Below are 17,500 nucleotides of genomic sequence, written 5' to 3'. Positions count from 1 at the left end.
CATCCCACTCTGAGGGCAGGGAGGCGGAGGGACATCAGGTGAGTAGGTACCTGCTCTCATCCACGCCTACCTGCAAAGTCAGAGGTTACCAAGCAGACAAAATAAGGGAGTGGTGGTTTCCTTCTAAGAGAGATTCTTTACAAAAGGATTAAATGTGGGATTCCTCAGAAAATCTAACTCCCATCTGGTGATTAAAATGATCTGCTATGAAACTGCGTCCACAACCTCTCGGACACGCTATGTATGTAGAAATATTTTACCACATCAGTTAAGCTAGATCATGCCTCGATCACGAGGAAGCAGGAGCATTGGTTGGGTGCGGGCTCTCTGAGTGGATAACGCGGATCACTCCACAAGCCACCAGGGTCAGGTCACTGTTCCACGGTCCCCAAGGCAGCGCCTACCATGGGAACAGGTGCGCCCAGGAAGTCCTCTGTAATCAGCTGGCTGGGCCTGGACACACCTGCTCCTGCAGAAGCAATGTCACCACAAGAGCTGACAGCTGCTTCCAGACAGGTGAGCTCGAGCCCAAGCAGGTAGGGTGTGGTCCACGGGGTAGGAGGTCTGGCCCCAAAGATGTCTCCATCCCTCAGAGAGACCTCATCTAATGTGCTGCTCTGGGGCTTCAGACAGCCCCTTACTACTGTTCTCCAGAGGGGAGCACAAAGATAAAAGAAATTGTAGTTTTCTTTATTTTCTTATTTTAACTAATATTTCACGCTCGCTTTAAAACACATAATATATTGGTGCAATAGCACGTGTATATAATTGATAAATAAAATAAATAGGCTTGTGCTGGAGGTCCATGCTCAAAATTTTACAGTGGAAATTCTTGATCAAAAAGATCAGAGAACACGTATCCCATATCTGGGGTTGTATCTATTCATCAAATGGATGATTGATTTAACCCACCCAGAAGTTCAGTATTTTCCTGAAGATACTTGTTAAGCAAAAGGATCTCTAGCTAGAGGAATCTGTAGCAGGAAGTAAAAATTCCATGGGCAGAGACTTGGGCTAGGAAAAAACTATCACCCCATGTGGAGGCCAGAACGGCCCCAGGGGCACTCGCTGCACTGATGCTTTTTCTCATCCGCTCCCAGCCTTTTTCTACAGCCAGAGAATTTAAAAAACAAAATAAAAGCCTAGGTGTTCTCTCCCCAGGCAGCCTGCCCTGCTGGCAGCTTCCCAGGAAGGAGGGTCAGCTAGCAGGGGCGCTGCAATGATGTTTCTGCATCCTCTGTAGTTAGGAATTTATAAGTGAAGGACTGCAGAGCTGAGCCTCGTGTGCAGCTATGCTCTGCTGACTGATGCTGAGGGTGGCTGCCCTCCTGCACCGTCAATGTCACAGCCATTTACTGAGGCCCTACTATGTGCGGCGCATCCAATATAGCGTTGATGAAAAATGAGAATAAGACACAAACCCTGCCCTCAAGTTTGCTTTTGATCGAGTGGCAGATGAAGAAATATTCTCAACTTACGAAGGCAAATGAATGGTGATCTCACAGGCATTGGAGGATGGGAAGAAAGTTGGGTGAGGAAAAACCAGCCTTCAGGCTGCACACTGGAAGCCCGGTGTCACCAGAGCTATGCCCGAAAATTCCACTTACTCAACATTTTCAGTTATTTTTTTTTCTAGCAAAGCCACTTTGTCTCATTATTAGAGGATGCATGCAAACTCGTCTATTTGTTTTAAGGTTGGGAAATTTAGATACCAAAAACTGATAAAAATTCAGTTACCTGAAAATTTCAGTCATTTAGAAGATGCTTACTAGTGAAAAGAACTTTTCTTCACAGTATTAAAATGTGCTTAACCCTTCTTACCACAAACCAAATGGCTCTCTGAGGCAACAGAATTAAATGATCTGAAAATCAAACATATATGGCACGTCCAAAACTTCTGTTCTTAGCATGTGTGAACATTTCACAAATACGTTATTTCACGGTTCCAAAGAGAAAGTGTGAGAGTCTGGAAGGGAATTGGCTGTGAGCATGAAACGGTTCAGGCCTGTGCTGTTGTCTAACTGAGACACCTTCACCAGCTATAAAAACATCGGTTCCTCAAACCAAAAGATGTGTAAGAGAAGAAAACTGACATGAAAGCAAAGTGCTATGCGGGAAAATGGAGCTAGTAGGGGGGAAAAAAGGAAACATTTTCCATATTGTAAATGGGAAGAAGGAAAAACATCTCGGGAAATAGATGAATATTGACAACGGTATCAGTTGTAAACAAAGGGTACTCTGCTGGCACGAGAGGGTGTAGGGCAGTGAGAGCTACTTTGGAACGACTTCACTCAACAGGTTAAAAGCCAGGTGCCAATGATTCTCAGTTAAGGGGGCTTCCTGATGCCCTCAGCGCAGCTCTGCTTGTCTCTCTCTTTGGAGTTGAGATTTAGGTTACGTCTCTGCGATGAGCAATGGCAATCTACAGCCAGTGGGACCAGATCTGGCCACTGCCTTCCATTGTAAATAAAGTTTTATTGAAACAGCCATGCTTATCTGTTTACATATGGTCTGAGGCTGCTTTCCTGATATAATGGCAGAGTTGAGTGGTGGTGACAGAAACTCTATGGTCCACAAAGCTTAAAATATTTACTATCCGGACGTTTACAGGAAAAGTTTGCTGACCCCTGAACGAAAGAGGGAAAAGCAGCCATCTTTCAGACACTTTGTCTGCCTGGTGTAAATAATCCAGATGTTTAGAAATACCTACAGGGAAGATAATGCTTTCGCTCTTCCTCTAAATGTTGGCAGTTGCCTTTGTTTAATAAGATGTTGGATGTGCGGGAAGCAGGCTATGTGGGGAAGGCTGAGAGCCCGAGGGCAGACAGACAGAAACAAAGTCAAGACACGAGCAGACGCAGGTTTGCTGGGCAGTGAAGACAGAATGACCCCTTGGAGCTGCCATGTTTCTTTCCTGATCTGGAGATCAGGGAGCTTTTCAGACAGACATGGTCTTGCTTTGGGATAAAGATTTGATCAACCCCATTTGTGATCTGGATGGAGAAGCAAGACCTGGCTGAGGACAAGATTATCTGAACTCACAGGTGACCGAATAATTACCCCTACCTGTATAGGACAAGGGTGAAGCATTACTTGGAGAGCGTCTCAAGCATGCCTCCCATCATGAAGCGCTCCTCACAGGTCCTGTCTAGGACTGCGACACATCAGGGTTTTACCCGAAGGTGTGGAGTGCACGACAAGGTGGGACCTTACCCGAACTGCAGGAGCTAAGTGAGATACCCATATCAGAGTCACGATCCAGCACACTGCATCTCAACACATTTAAATCCTGGAGGGAAAAAAAAAAAACAACCAGAAACAAACAAAACATGACCAAGATCACCAGGAACGAAAGGCAAGTTGTGTGTTTAATACCTAGGAAGGAGAATTGTCTCCATGAGTTGCCCAAAGAGGGGCCTGCGGGGTCTCACTGCCCCATGTTTGAGGTGAATTAACAGTATAAAGCAGAGTTAGCACCTGTGATCCAAATCACACTTTCCAGGTCCCGGGAGGCAGCACTGATCAAAGGACACCTGGACTTTGGTGCTCTATTGTGAGCACTGACAAACAGTGGGGCTCAGAAACGACAGCACAAAAGGAGCACTGAAGACCAGAGGGGGTCCCACCAGAAGGAGAACAAACGAACTGGAACCACCATCTCCAGGTGCTTGAGGAGCATGTTTTGTCAGGTGAGTCTCAACATCAGTGGGTAAGGGATGAAAGGATGCTGACTTGGGCTCCGTGTAGGGGAAACTATTTCTTGGACCAGTTATCACTGCTCAACAATGAGGTTCTTTTCAAGCAACATCAAGTGAGCTCTGACTGTTCGAAGAGATCAAGCAGAAGCCAGGGGGTCCTTTGTCATGGAGCTGTCAAGGTGGGGGCTGGCCTCATTCTGGAAAATGCTCAGCTCCCTAAGAGTCTATGTGCCACAACCCGGGTGTCATCCTACCTACACAAAATCAGAGTATACGAATCTATCAAACGTGTGTCCTGATTTTCCAGGACAATTTTTACTCTCAGTGGGCCATTCTTCCATTCCCCTTAAGCTTTGACAATACTCTAGGGATTCCACATGGCATCCCCGATGGCTCTCTCTCCTGGAAGAGCTTTGGTGCCACTTGACGTGATGGATTCTCCTTCCTTGGGACACTGCAGGCAGCACAGTGGCTGCATGACAGCACGGGACCGCAGCACGACACCTCCATTCTCCCTGCGTTTTTCCCTTCCCACCCTCCACCCCCAATACACAAAAATGACTGCATTATTTGTTCTTACTGAGGGGGATCCTTCCAGGCTTCTCTCTTGACCCTATGGATGGGCATAAATAGATTAGATTTATATGAATGGGATCACACTACATACACTGACTTACAACCTGCTTCTTTCATAACACTTATTAAAGTGAAAAAGTGCCCAGGTGGAAAAAAAAAAATGTCATCTTAACAGTTCCACAGTACTCCACCTATTCATGTTCTAAAATGTATCTATCTCCTAAGCTGCAATGAAAAGCACAGCACAGACACCTTTGCACATACAATGAATTATCTTGTTAGTACAAATTTCACATTTTCAGACATATTACCAAACTCTCCTCTGAAGGTTTAAATCTACTTACTTTCCTACTAGAAATTTATAATTTTATCTATTCCCTTACCAGCACTAAATATTGTTACTATATTTAATCATGGCCATGCATACCGGTGAAAATGTGTCAGTGATATTCTAGTTTGCATTTCTACTCTGGATGTTAAGAGTTCAGGCTTTGGGTTAGACCACGGGTCCCCAGTCCCTGGGCCAGACCGGTCCATGGCCTGTTAGGAACCGGGCCGCACAGCAGGAGGTGAGCGGCAGGTGAGCGAGAGACGCTTCGTCTGCTGCTCCCCATTGCTCCCCACCGCTTGCCTTGCCGCCTGAACCATCCCAGCCCCCCTTCCTGGTCCGTGGAAAAATTGTCTTCCACGGAACTGGTCCCTGGTGCCAAAAAGGCTGGGGACCGCTTGGTTAGCCCACCCCCCCAGATCTATCCAAGTGCTTCTTGTTAGATGGTTTGGTCAAGGGACAAAGTCATCAGTGCCTCAACTTCCTCTGATGAGAAATAGGAATAACAGTATTTGTACCACATAAGGTTGTTATGAAATTAAATGAAACAATACATTTAAATCACTTATATAAGAAGCACAATACATTTAAATCACTTATATAAGAACTAAATGGGGTCTATCCCATGAATGCAAGGTTGGTTTAACATTTGAAAATCAGTACGCTTCACCATACTGACAAACTACAAAGGGAAAACCATGAGATCATCTCAAAAACTCAGAAAAAGCATTTGACAAAATCTAACATCCAATACTGATAAAAGCTCTAATCAAAGCAGGAATAGAAGAGAACTTTCTAAACATGAAAAAGAGCATCTAAGAAAAACCTAGAGCCAACATCACATTCAGTGGTGAGGGGCTGAATTCTTTCCCCTGTGATCAGTATTGAGATACGTATGTCTGCTCTCAGACTTCTGTTCAATATGGTTCTAGAGGTTCCACGCAGGGCAGTGAAGCAAGGAAAGAAAAAATAAGTAGCAGGCATCCAGATTGAAAAGGAAGAGGCAAAACTGTCTATTTGCAGATTACATGAGCACCTAGTAGAAAATCTGGAACATATTAAAACTCCTAAAACTAATATGTGAGTTTGGGAAGGTTGCAGGATGCATAATCAAAATCAAAAATCAACTGTATTTCCATATACTAGCAACAATCAGAATTTAAAATAAAAACAATAGCATCATTTACAATAGCACCAAAATATATGAAATCTTTACGGATAAATCTGACAAAAGATTGTGAGACCTATAACTGAAAACTACAAAATACTGCTGAGAGAAATTAAGACCCAAATAAGTGTAGAAATGTAATGTGTTCATGAGTCAGGAGCCCCCATGTTGTTATGACACCAGCTGTCTCCAAACTGAACTATAAATTCCACACAAACTCAACCAAAATTCCCAGAGGTTTTTTTGATGGGAATGAACGAGCTAATGCTAAAATGCATATGGAAATGCAAAGACCTAAAAGAGCCAAAACAACTCTGAAAAATAACAAAATTAGAGGAATAAGTGATTTCAAGTGTTATTTTAAAGCTGGTGTCGTATTGACATGAAGACTGACAAGTAGACTGATGCCATGGAGTCCAGAAACAGATCCACACATATGTGGACAATTAATTTGTTACAAATGCGCAAAGACAGTTCAATGGAGGAAGGATATCCATATGCACCACAAACAAAAATGAACTCAAAATGGAGAAAAAGTCTAAATGTAAAAACTTGAACCATAAAACTTCTGGAATAAAACACAGGGGAAAATTGGGGGGATGCTGAGTTAGACGAAGATTTCTTAGGGACACAAGAAGTACGATCCATGTAAAGAAACTAACGGTGTAACTGAATCACTTTACTGTACACCTGAAACTAACACCGTATTGTAAATCAACTACATTTCAATTTAAAAAAAAAAGAAACCAATAAAATACACTTGATGAAAATTAAAAGCTTCTACTCTGCTAAAGGCACTGTTAAGTCAATGAAAAGACAAGCCATAGACTGGGAGAAAATACTTACAAAGCATATACCTGATAAAGAACCTTATTAGTTATATACAAAGTACTCTCAAAATTCAATAAGGAGAAAACAACTCAATTTTTAAAACTAGAAAAAAGATTTGAAAAGACACTCCATCAAAGATATACTTTTGAAAAACAAGCATATGAGAAGATGCTTCACACAATTAGTCATTGGAAAAATGCAAATTGAAACCACAATAATTCACTACTACACGCATATTAGCTTAATTAAAATTCAAAAGACTGACCACACCAAGGCTAGATTCTGGAACTAGCCTTGGAACTACACTGTTGATGGGAACGGAAAATTTACAAGCTCTCTGGAAAACAGTTTGGCAGCTTCAGAAGTCCACCTACCACATGACTCAGCTATTCTACTCCTAATTATTTACCTAAAAGAAAGCATGTGTCCATATAAAATTTGTACACAGATGTTCACAGAAGCTTATTTATAACAGCCCAAAACCTGAAACAATCCAAATTTCCATCCTCAGGTGAGCAGGTGAATTGTGGCATATCCATCCAACGAAACACTATACAGCAACAAAAATGAACAAACCATTTTTTAAAAGAAAAGGAACTACTGATACACAACATGGACGAATCTCAAGATAATGCTGCTGAGTAAAAGAGGTCAAAGAAGAAAAGAATACACACGGTTGGATTCCATGTATGTAAAATTCTAGCAAATGTAAACTGATACATAGTGACAGACAGCAGATCAGTGGTTGCCTGGGGATGGTGGTATCTGGGCAGAGGAGGAAGAATCACAAAGCGCCACTTTGCAGGGGTGATACTTCGGGGGGCAATAGATATTTCATTACCTTGATCACGGTGATGGTTTCATAGGCACAGATATGCCAAAGCTTATCAGATTTTACACTTGAAATACGTGCAATTTATTGTATGCCAATCACACGTCAGTTAAAATATAAAACACTTTGGATAGCGAGTGTCAGAGGACAGTAGGCTCCCAACACGTGTTAGTTACCATTATTATTATTTTTCCACCAGATGCTTTTCCACAAGATGGTTTTTCTGGATGATTTTCTACTGACTTGACGTTTTTTCTAAGAGTACTTTAAAAGTGGAGAAAAGTGGTCAGTCATAGTTTAAAGATATTTCCCCCAGCCATCCCTTTGTCTTTTCACTTTGTCTTCCTGCCACAGATGTGTTTAGACACACAGTCTTACCCAGGATGGTTTCTGGCTTTCAGGTCATATTTTTAAAGGGAGGAATTGTATTTTAAATATTCAGTCTTGTCTACTTTGACCGGCCTTAATAAAGTATGATTTATATATAATAAACTTCACCCATTCTAACCACACAGTTAGACAAGTTTTGGCGATTTCATACCATCACGTTACCAACATATCTCTATCAGCCCTAAAGCTTCCCTCGTGCCTTTTTGCAGCCATAGCCTCCCCTACCCCTGCTCTTGGCACAACTTATCTGCTTTCTGACAATATTTTCCCTAGAATTTCATGCAAATGCCTCCATGTTATTGTATATGCAATATATATTCTTTCTTTGTATCTGGCTCCTTTCACTTAACATAGACTGTTGAGATGCATCCACACTTTTGGATGTATCAACAATAATTTCCTTTTTATTGCTGCACAGCATTCCTGGCATGGACACACCTGGAATTTATTGATCCACTCACCTCTTGATGCACATTTGGTTCTTTCCAGCATAGTGTGTGGGTATTTATTATCATGAATGATGCTGCTATGAACATGCATGGATAAGTCATTTGTGTGAACATGTCTTTTCATTTTCTTTCCTAGGAGTGGGATTGCTAGGTTTTATGTTTAACTGGATAAAAGCCTGCTGAGCTGTGTTCCAAAGTGCCTGTACCGTTTCTAACTTCCACCGGCAGCGCAGGAGCATTCCAGCCGCTCCACGTCTTTGCCGACAGTATCATCTGTTTTTATTTATTTATTTATTTATTTATTTATTTTGAATTTTAGCCATTTCAGTAGGTGGGCAGTGGTTTTGTCTTGTTCCTTGTCAGAACTTATTCATGATTAAAGTGTCTCAACCCATATCAGCTTTCTTTCCCAAGACCAAGATTTTATTCCTAAAATGTCCTTTATCCAGTAATTAAACGGGCTAAAGCTTCCAAAGGGGTGGTGATTACAACATGATAGCATGCTTCCTCACACACTTGTCATATTTTTAATGAAAGAATTGGAATATCAATTGAGCTTTTGTAATAAACCATAATGACTTGAGTGTTTTTAGCTAGGAAGGCAAATAAGGTATTAATCATTAAATGAAAAGTATTTCAGGCATTTTATCCTACAGGTCTTTGCCCCAGTAATATCAAAATAAAGACAAGGGAGAAAAAGATGCTCAGGATTAAAATTACATTAATACTTCTGTAATACATGATGTGTATTAAACTCAGTTTTGATTTTATTAAACTTAAATCCGTGGTTGAGTCCAAAGGAGGTGCAGATGAAGAGACCCTGGAGTTGGGTCATAGGTCAGTGTGGAACTGCAGCGGCCCTAGACGCATCACTCCATGGGAACCAGGCTTCCCGGGCCACTGCCCGTGTTTATGTTGGGGGCAACATAATCCTTTATACAGAAACACGCACGTACATACATGCACATAGGCACTCAGGAATGAATAATTGGATTTGGATTAGAATAGATTTGGGTATTAATTTGGTACTTAACTTCATTATATAGGTGCTTTATCAAACAAGAAAATGTTATCAAACGGTATCATTAAAAGCCCATTTTAACAGCCCTTGCAGGCATGCTCCTTGTCCTGAGGCATCTCAGCAGATGAACGTCGCGGTCTCCATCAGCGGCCTTTGCTGTCACAGCCCCAGTGAAAAGAGGACAGGGGCTGCGGTCGTGCCAGCCGGTTCCCCCCCTCGGCAGGCGCACTGCAGCCACGTCAACAGCAGCAAAGCAGCACGTGGTCCAGGTCTGAATCCAGACCAAGGCTGATTCCCAGTGGTCTTCATATCTCCTTCTTTAGACTGTCAACTCTGCTAAGCTACTTTCTGCCGATCTGGTTAAAAGGATTTCCCTCGTATTTGCTGTCCGTACCCTTTCACACTCTTGACATCCTAGAGAATTTCCAAAAATGATTGGCATAATCCAGCACAGGGATTTAGGGGCATAATCTCAATCCAAACTCACCTGCACATTCATCTTTCCTGGAAAACATCTTGGAATCCTTCATTTTCCTGACTCCGTCTGGAGATGCCCACTAACAAGAAAGAAACTGTGTGGTGACCTTTATTCCTCCAAAAGATGGCAGAAATATTCTACCACGGGTCCCCAAAACACAATATAAACTTCTTGCCATCATAACTCAAAAACTAGGGATTCTTTATATGTTTCCTAGAAAAATATGCTTTTATCTGAAGCCACACGTAAACAATATGCTTTTCTTGTCTATCTTATACATGATAAAAATTATATAATGCCACCTGGTCATTGCTATTGGGGTTTGGTTTCAAGAAGAGTGGACTTTATTTCCCGGAATTTAAAAGTATGTCAGGGTTCTTGTTTGGAGAGTCTAGGTGATGGGAACAGGGGGAAATTCTTAGCTCTCTTTCACTCCCAGGATTTCTTCATTTTACATAATCAACAGAAAACATTAATCGTGGAGTCTTTTGCATCAGTGAGCACTGCGCGTTTGGCCATGTACTTTGCAAGACGTCCGAAAATAACCTGTGAATGAATGTCATTCCCTAGAAGAACTCCCTGAGCAGAATCAACATACAGGCATTGTTTGCAGAAATGGGGGAAATTACCAGGATCTGGCCTTTTTCCAGTGAGGCCCCCTATTAATATATACCTGTGCACATTTTTATCAGAAGAGCTAATAAGACGACAGGGAGGAAGCAAAGTTAGCTATTAGGTAACAATTCTCCTGCCAAGAGCCATAATCTGACACAGACTGAGCTGGGCGTAGCAGTCCATTAATGGTTCACGGCTCACACAATAATGACCTACTAACCTGACGTGGTGCTGCTCTCACATTTTGCTGTCCCCTGGGATGCTACTGTCACTGTGTTATCTATTGCCTGCTTCCCTATCAAAGAAAAAAAGCAGAGCTGAAATGTATGGACGCATCCAGCTCTGTAGTTCATTGCACACCAACCCTGGCAAGTGGAGGAACAATAGATTTATAAGTTTATCCTACATTAAGCCAAACACGCCTGACTGCACTGTAAATTACTAAATAATAAACCAGGTGGTGTAAGATCCTGACTTGGACAGAATATAAAAATCTATCAGCCTGTAAAATACAATAACCGTAAATGTGCTATGTAGCTGACGGCTCAGGTAGACCATCCACCACCAGGATCCAAGGTTCCAGCAAGAAAATTCCAGCAAAGACATGTTACATTTGAAACTTGGCTCCCTTTTCTTTTGTGCTCCCTGTCGACGGAGGAAAGATCACTGAGTTAAAAACACTTGAGCGTTTGTTTTGTTTGTTCAATTGCTTTGTCTGGAATTGGCCACTTCCCTTGATTCCCGCAGTTCCTCCGGAGCTGTTCCCACACAGCTCGGAGCTGGTGTCTGCCAAGATGATGTGCAGCTGCATCAAGGTTGCTTGGATGCCTGAACTTCACTTTCAGATGAGCCTGAAACACTCCACAGTGGCTGGAAAGCGGAAAACGCAGGAAAGACGCAGCCTTCACATGATAGATACCTTCCTCTTGAGAAAAGTATCTTAAAACTGGGTTAACTCAGTAAACCCCCATCCTAAATTCCACACTTCACTGGTCGTCACAGAAATAAAATGAAGATAAGTCAATTGGGCTGGCTCTTCCTTTGCAGCGCCCTGCGAGAGAGATGCCATTTGAACAAATCGCAGGGAAAAAAAATTAATTTCATTTCAGTGAAAGATTCCAAAATGATCCTATAAATTGTGATTCCAAAACATACAAAGCTAATTAATTCCTTTTTAGGAGATTTTCAATGAGGAAGCCAGGTTAAGTTTATATGATTTACAAACAGTGTTTACATTCATAGAGGTGCAACTAATTGCTACACGGTTTGACATCATTACAGGAAAATGCTGGGGGATGCAGACAGTTTAATTAGGGGTGGTTTCCAGTTCACTCCATGATTACCATCACAGAGCTCTCCTAATATGTACACGCACGTACATACATGCACACAGGCACTCTGAAAAGTGATTACATTTTGCCCGCTGTCTGCCTAAAATTTGAATGAAAAATGATAATCCCTACATAAAGGGCTGTGTTCACACAGTTTACATTTCTTTCTGGATCGCACTCACCTGCTTGTACTCAGGCCCCATCTCTTCATATTTTGCAGGTCAGCTGCATGGTGGCTGCGCGCAGGCATTTGGATGAGTCCTAAGAGCTCCTTGGAGTGCTTCCAAACGACACTGGAAAACTCCATGCTTCGCAAGACATTTTAGAAGCATCTTTTTTACCATCTACGTGGTTTGGGTACAGCCCCAGGGATGGCTGTAAATAACTTAGCTCCAAATGACAACTCACTTTCCACTTCAGTCAATAACAATTGTTTTTCCAGTTTTAATTTTTAAAGTTTCACTCTGTTAAGTTGCTGTCTTCTGCCATGCATTCAAGTTGCTAATGACAATGTTGTCACTTTGCAGCCCCGAAAACTTGGAGGAGGCTGGGACTTGGGGTGTTCAGACCCCAGGACATCTGGGTTTTAATGAACCCTGTCACCATCGCAGAAAGGCCAGCAATTTGTGTTTCAAACATCGTGCACCACACTTACTTTTAACAAACACAGAAGAACCAAACTCATGGAAGATTCTAGAATCCACAGGAACGTGCAAAAATTCCATAAGCCTCTCCTGCCCTAAAGACACTTACAATTTAGTCCTGGAGAAAAGGCATCTTGACTGGCATCATTTCATTTGGGGCTGAAAGGAAGATGAGTTCAAGCAACGCTGTGAAAGTGATTGAAACCAAAACTGACAACTCCAAGCTTTTTACCGTGCACACATTTCTAAGTTTCAGCTGAAGGACTTGCAAAACACTTTATGTTTAACTGTTATCTACTCTGGATTCTGGCAATTCAGTTTTGAAAGATGAATAAATGAAATAAGATTCCCCAAAGCAAATGGTTTTACAGCGTAATTAACACCTCAAGGGGGTACTCTGGGTTTTCTCAGGAATTTCAAAACACAGACATCAGAGAAAAAATTTTTCAACAAACCTCAAATTGTTGGTGTCTGGGTTAATGAAAGAGACTCCAGCAGCGGACCACCTCCCACAAGCCAGTGCCTCCGAGCTGGGGGACGGACAGAGTATAGAAAACGAACCATGACCATGCGGTCTCAGGCCCTGGGCCTAACAGGAGACAAAACTCCACCTGGTACAGCAGGCCCTGTGGGAATCTGTGCTTTGGGGGCTGACATGACTCTTCAAGGAATAAATTTACCTTTCTCAGGCACAATGGCTAATTTATCTATTCAAAATCACATAACCAGTTTCTAATTAACTTTAATTAACTTGGGCATGGCACCAAACATTACATATCTCTGTTAGTAAGCAAACTGATAAATTCCAGACCTAAAACTCTGTAGTCGCCCCAAGTGATTAAAGCATTAAGAACGCGTTTTAAAAACTGTACCTCTTGTCTCTGGCAGACCACGAAGCAACATGTTTCAACCCATTTCCCTGGTCTTGGGCATCACACTGAAGGCTCTTCTCTGGAACCTTCCGAGTTCCTCTCTTCTTTGCTCCTGGCTGAAGCTCCCTCTCCCTGATGCACGGGGCTCTCCCTGCACTGCTCCCTCCCCTAACCTTAACCCTAACCCTGTCACGTCTCTGAAAAGGATACCTGAACGTACACACCTGAACTACAGGTAAGTTTACAAACAGGTACGTCATCTCCATTGTGATGATCCCAGGACGAGTCATCACTTTAGTCCCCTCACCTGGAGGCGGATTCAGCACTGACCAGCGCCCGGTGCACGGTGCAGACTGTCACTGTGCAATGCTCAGCCTCGGGCTCCAGCATTGCACAGATGCTGTGAGCAAATGCTAAGCCCTGGAGATGAGGGATGCCGGGTGTTCAGGGCACAAGCCAGACAAGTGGCTGGAGCCCTGACTCCAGCTTTGGTCCACATCCTCCGTTGCTACCTGCCTGTCACCAAAGGAGTCACTTCTCCCCCTTCCGCCTCTGCTTCCTGCATCTCTTCGAACCCACCAAGCACCTCATGCTGTAGGCACTTAATACATTGTTGTTTCATTAATTACCTCCATGGAAAATGATATACCTAACCCTGTACCTGAGCAAAGATGAGTCACAGGAGACCAAGTAGAAAGCCCACGCAAGTCCATGAGGACACACAGGAAGCACGACTATCGAAAATGAAAGGACTGTTGCAATTTCCTAACAAGGAACAACTCGCATCTCCTATAAAGCAGAGCCCCAGCCACCCTGTGACTTTCAGAACATTCACACGCTGCAGGTTAGAAAACCCTGACATTCATGGGGGACGTGCCCAAGACCTTGGCAAACCCCCATGCAGGGACATAATTCCCATCGAGCTTACCTGGAGTCAGTGCACAGTCAGACACGGATGCTCCCCCGGCTTCCGCAGACGCTCAGTCCTCGTCAGCAAGCAGTCTCGGCACCGGGTGAAGCCCCCCCACAATCTCCTGCGTCACCTCTTCTTAATCCTGTAGATCCTCCGTGGGTCTCCTCCTTGTGCTGGGCCTAGGCCACTGAGGCCCACATTTCACTCCCAACTTGGTCCAGGATTCCGTTTCTTGGCTGTGAATCCTCATTTTCTCCACTTTCTTTCCATTTCCCGCATTAATAAATAGCTTTTTGAGCGTGGGAGGTAGCGGGTAGATAACACTTCAACGTGAGAAAATGAGTTTGAGTCATTTTAAGAATCAATGAAGGGCTTCCAAAAAAAAAAAAAAAAAAAAAAAAAAGATCAATGAGTCCACAAAGACAGCAGAACCACGAAGATACATCATAAAGCTGCTGCATTATCCAGGCTCATCTGTTACATAGTTACCCCATACCAAATCTATTTCACGGCAGGCAAAAATCCAAACGTAAGGCTCAGCAAAACTGCAAATGACGTTATGTCGAGGACCTTCCAGGTTACCTACAAATAGCCAAAACCACAAGGTCAAATCACACATTCCGGTGGTCTCTGCTGAATCAGGTCCCAAAACTAGTCCCGTAGGCCACGAAACCCACAAATGTTCGGTCAGCTTAACAGGACAAAAAGGGTTCCAAGTTCATCTTATCCTTCCAATTGGCCTATGACCCTGGTCCATTAACATCATTTATTATAGACCGCCAGCTCAGATTATTTGATTCCTAGACACTGTGAAGAAAGTTAGGAAGCAAGTAACAGAAAGCTCCAACTGAACTGGCTTCAACAATGCGGAACTTTATCTTGAAACAAGAGTTCCTGAAATGGCCTGGGAGAGCAATGATTAATTCAGCAACATAACCAAGAATCGGGCTGTCTTTCCTCTTCCCCTCTGCCATCTCGCCTGGCTCCTTCCCTGGCCTCTTTCCTGGCCTGTTCAGTTTCAGGCGTCAGAAGCAGGCAGCCTGACACCCAGCAGGAAAGGACTGGTCACTCCCCTCCCCTCATGTCTCTTTGCTAATAATTCAAACCTGTCACAGGTGCCCCTCAGCTTCTGACTGGCCAGAATTGCATCACATGCCCTCACCTAAACCAATCACGAGCCAGGAGAGTGGAACTATCATGATTGGCTTAGACCACACCACACATTGTAAACTGAAATTGAGGAAGCCAGCTGAGTGGTTCCCAACTCCCATCTTCTTAAATAGAAATCTGAGTCCAGATGTAGATACAAACACATGTGTAAATACTCCTACCTGTTTACGTGTGTGTTAAGCTGTGATGTAAGACGAATGTCTTACTGTGACTGATGGTCCAAAGAGTTGAAGAAGCACTGGCCAATCCTGACCTACCCCTGGGGAGGAGGACATAACCTGCCTTCTCTGAAACACATCGCCATGTACGACAGGAGAGACCTGGGCGAGACAGGACTGGGTTAGGAAGAAAGAACTGAGGAAAAGCAATTGGCAGCGATCCCAAGCACGGAGTGAAGAGCAGTGTCTTGCAGTTTGAGGGAGACAACAACCATGTGTACAGAGAGGCAAAAGGATTCAGAGCCAGGGCAGCAGGCACCGGTACCCCCGGGCTGCCTGTAGGGCCATGTAGATCCTACGTGTGTGACATGGACACGTTTCCAACCCAAAGTGTGCAGCAGATATGGCAGGGTGTGGATTACAGGCCAAGAAAGGCACAGGTGATTTAATTTAAAAACTAGAAGCAGCATCTACAAGAATCTTTACCATCTGATGAACAAGTCAGCAGATGTTGCCCAGCTGCAAAGGGTATTGATTGATTTCCTGTGTTGGGCTATATGATGAAGTGGAAACCATCATGCGGCTTTGAATGCAGTGTGACCCGGAAGACAGACACGTGAGGGCTGTGTCATCCCAAGATGACCTTCTGCTGTAGAATCACCATCTCCTTAAGCTGACGTAATACTTAGCGAAGAAGGTATGTTTCATTCCACCCCTTAAGGATTATTGGCTAATTAGGAGGACAGCAATGTAAATTTGCCTTGTGTCAGGTCTTCAGGAACAGTAAAGTAACATAATGAAGCAGTGAACAACGCAGATCGTTTAAGCCACTCTTCACTGCGAATGTACATGATGGCAAAACGTATGCGTTGGCCTGGAAACCAGGAAAACATGGTCCACACCACAGGGGTCGAATATTGTTTCTGACAAGAAGAGAGGAACCATGTAAATTTGATTTAAATATATTGCTATTTCTTATATGAAGGCTTTCATAGAAAAATTCCATTAGATAATTAAATAATTCATTTAAAGGAAACTGGGGTTGTTCTCTTTGAAAGAACGAACTGAATTGCATTTAAATAAGCAAAGTTTATAAAAAGCCAAATAAAAACTTTCTAGAACCAGAAATTTCTAAATTTATAATTGATAAAATTAGAAAATAAAATTTTAAGTGGCATTTCCCAACTTTGACTTCTCTCTGGACCTGTGGTTACACGTGCAAAATTACACAGAAACACGTAAAGCTTCAGCTGAAACTGTTTACTCTAAATGACGCAGTTAATCCTGATTCTGAGAACAGAGTCCCCCAGATCAAGGGTGCTGATGTTCTTACTGTCTGTTGCTAAAGAAAGTGCTACCTTTGTGCTCAAACACCTGTGTGAAGGCAATTGTGAAAACCCCAGCCAATTCTGAAAGGCTTGGGAGAGGTTCAAGGTCAATTCAAAAAGTTTCTGTTCCAGGGCTTACCCTGGTGGCGCAGTGGTTGAGAGTCCGCCTGCCGATGCAGGGGACGCGGGTTCGGGCCCCGGTCCGGGAGGATCCCACGTGCCGCGGAGCGGCTGGGCCCGTGAGCCATGGCCGCTAAGCCTGCGCGTCCGGAGCCTGTGCTCCGCAGCGGGAGAGGCCACAACAGTAAGAGGCCCGCGTACCGCAAAAAAAAAAAAAAAAAAAAAGTTTCTATTCCATTCTGCTCATCTGCAGGATGGGAAATAATGGCTGGTTTGGCCCAACCGACTATGGGCAAAAAAAATGCTGGTTTCAGCAGCAGGGAGTCCTGGGCTGGGAGGGCATCTAAATTAGCCTCTTCCATGATCTAATGAAATGACGGGCCTTCAGCTGCCACCTCTCCTGCAGCTCGCGTTGAAGGTTCCAAAAATCCAAGGCAATGTTTCCTTTTCACTAGTGCTGTGGACCTGAGGGAAGGGCAAGAATTGAAACAACAAAAGAAGAAAGGGAAATGAATTGGGTGGAGGTGGAGACCAAGAATAAAGAAATCAAGGAGATGGACTTGTGAGATGATTAGACA

Source organism: Lipotes vexillifer, unplaced genomic scaffold (genome assembly GCF_000442215.2).
Source record: "Lipotes vexillifer unplaced genomic scaffold, Lipotes_vexillifer_v1.1 scaffold248, whole genome shotgun sequence".
Lineage (NCBI taxonomy): Eukaryota > Metazoa > Chordata > Mammalia > Artiodactyla > Lipotidae > Lipotes > Lipotes vexillifer.
Note: the sequence above shows the minus strand (reverse complement) of the source record.